The 2,500-nt window shown below is 45.8% G+C and overlaps 1 protein-coding gene across 1 annotated transcript in view; it reads left to right on the top strand.

Moving 5' to 3' along the window:
* Nucleotides 1-2,029, top strand: part of LOC122250566 (potassium channel, subfamily K, member 16) — a 66,330-nt gene extending 64,301 nt beyond the window's left edge. Inside the window, exon 3 of the mRNA XM_043012046.2 lies at nt 1-2,029. This exon is cut by the window's left edge and continues 1,224 nt beyond it. The gene's annotated coding sequence lies outside the window, so the exon portion shown is untranslated.
* The last annotated feature ends 471 nt before the right edge of the window (nt 2,030-2,500 follow it).

Here is a 2,500-nt window from a genome sequence, read left to right as displayed (position 1 = left end):
TGAACTTTGTATGTTTAGATTGAAGGTTTGGATAATCCGAATCCTTGCAAATGTGGTTATGGCTTCCCTGTACATACTGTACGTGGTGGCGCCTCCACAGAATTGCCAGTGTTAAGATATGGAAATGGTTTGTGACAGAAAGCGAGGGTCAGAATCAAATGAAAGTCTGAAAAAGAAAAAATAAATATTTCATTGTAAATCATCCAGAAAAACTGTTAGTGCATCCCTTCGGCAAGAAAATCACAAATTAATAAATAAATGATGATATTCTACCGTGTTGATACAATGGTAGAATTACACTATACACAAAATATCTGTGCACAGTAGTTTTTCTACGCAAATCAAAATGCTCGATGATCGCTAAATTGTTGAAGCGTGCACTTTAGTTAGACTTTTGACCTTGTTGGTGTATGGACGCACTGATCTGGGATTGAGAGTGATTGAATCTGTCACATTCCAGTAGAATCTGCTCGTCAATATGTCCGTGTGCTATAGAATGCAGAAGTTCTACCGAGGTCATGAAAACTGAGATGAGAAAATACTGCCAACAGGCCTGGCAGGACGGGCCATCGCTCCTGCAGAAGGGCAAGGCGACGTCCATTATGAACAGGCCACGGACGTGCGGGTAAACGCATGCCCCGGCGACTTGCCTTGTGACATCTAAGGTCCGGACATGTGCGTTACGGTATGTGAATGATCATGTACTACTCGGCCATGCGACCCAAGCATCCATTTATGACTTGGCTAAGTATGTCCCGCTGCTGGCCATGTCCTGGGATGGGGTTATCCTACGCGAGTCCTGCGGGACGCGGAACCTCTCCCGCTCTCTCTTCTCTCCTTCTTCTCCGTCTTCCCAAGGCTCTCGTCGGCCGCTCCCCTTCTTCAACTTTCAACCTTAGCCATTTATCAAGTCGAGATATATCTTTGTCTGCTCCACGGGTCTCGGTCTTTCTCTGCCCTCTGCTTTTCACGCACGCGCGCGCACAGTCACACACGCACACAAACACACACACAAACATATGCACACACACGCACACACACACACGCGCGCACGCACGCACGCACGCACGCACACACACACAAACACATGCACACACACACACACACACACACACACACACACACACACACACACACACACACACACAAACGCACGCACACACTAACTACCTGTCTAACTAACTAACTAACTAACTAACAGATACAAAACACGAGAAAATGTTATATATACAAGCGCCTATCTATCTTGCCGTGCTACACACCCTTCCTATTGTGTTCTTCTCTCCCTCGGCTATGTTGCAATTTCTCTAACCTTCTGCCATTCAGTCATGTCTCCTGTCTTCCTAGCCGAGCAATCTATCGTGTTTCTGCCATTGCAACTTCTTGCCGATCTCTTTTTCTGATCGTTCTCCGTTATATCTCCTCCCTTCCCCGTCTCTGAGTGTCCGTCTGTCGTCCTAGTTCCACTCCAGACACCTGTCTCTCTTGTCAAACTACCCTGCCTTATCCACCAACCGCCTGCCTCTCCCTCCACCAAGCTGTGAGTCTATCCTTCCACCCGCGTCTGCAGAGGGGCGGGTGTTAATAGATGGTCAAGTCGAGCTTTGAATAAAACATATCATGGAGTTGAGCCTCGAGCTACTCTGCTTGTTATCTTTATTTACACTTTTCATTCACATCAGTCTGCTACGGCGCTCTGTCGTGTTACATGACCTCCAGGCCCTCCACCGACCACATCCCAGCCCTCCACCTCCCGGCTCATCCCTCACATCCCACCACACACTCCCTCCACCATTTCTCGTTAAATCCTTCGTCCCCCCTCCCCCCTCCATCTTCCAATTCCTGGTCACCCGCTGCCTTCCCCCTGAACCGACCTCATCCACCATTTCCAATTTGTTTATCGTATAAATACAATTGGACAGCCTGAGTACTGGGATCATGTACGGGCTCTGGCCTGACACCATCTTCCATGTGTTACATGTTCACATCAAGTCATCTGTTATAATGAGATTAAATTCTCGTTCCCTTTCGCCGCTTTTTATTTCCCTTCGAGTCTCTGCCGCTCGTGGACTGTGAGCCATTGGCAAATACATAATGTTGTCAATACATAATTTAATGAAAATTGTACACACGTCTCTAGGCGTTGCAGACATACCTCACTGTATTCTCGACATAAACATTCATTTTTTTCCAAATATGCACTCATAATTTCACTTCAAACAACGCACAGGAGTCACTCATTGTTCATTGTTTTCGACACACAATGCAGGGTATATTGTGCATGGCTGAAAAGCATTCCTTCCTGCACCGCCTGTACCGTAATATACAGTGTGATTCATTGTATATTCTATACAGCTCACCATACAATAACCATTGAATTTACTTCCCACACGACACACATCTTATTCTTTTATTTCAAGTATACAATGCTTCCAGAAGATATTCATACTTTATGTTGCATCAAGTATTATCAAAAGACAAAGACCAGTCTACAGAATTC

The sequence above is a fragment of the Penaeus japonicus genome, unplaced genomic scaffold (genome assembly GCF_977035675.1).
Source record: "Penaeus japonicus unplaced genomic scaffold, GWHDUDI00000001_assembly GWHDUDI00000007, whole genome shotgun sequence".
Taxonomy (NCBI): Eukaryota; Metazoa; Arthropoda; class Malacostraca; order Decapoda; family Penaeidae; genus Penaeus; species Penaeus japonicus.
The sequence above is the reverse complement of the archived record's forward strand: the minus strand, read 5'-3'. Positions and strand labels throughout refer to the sequence as shown.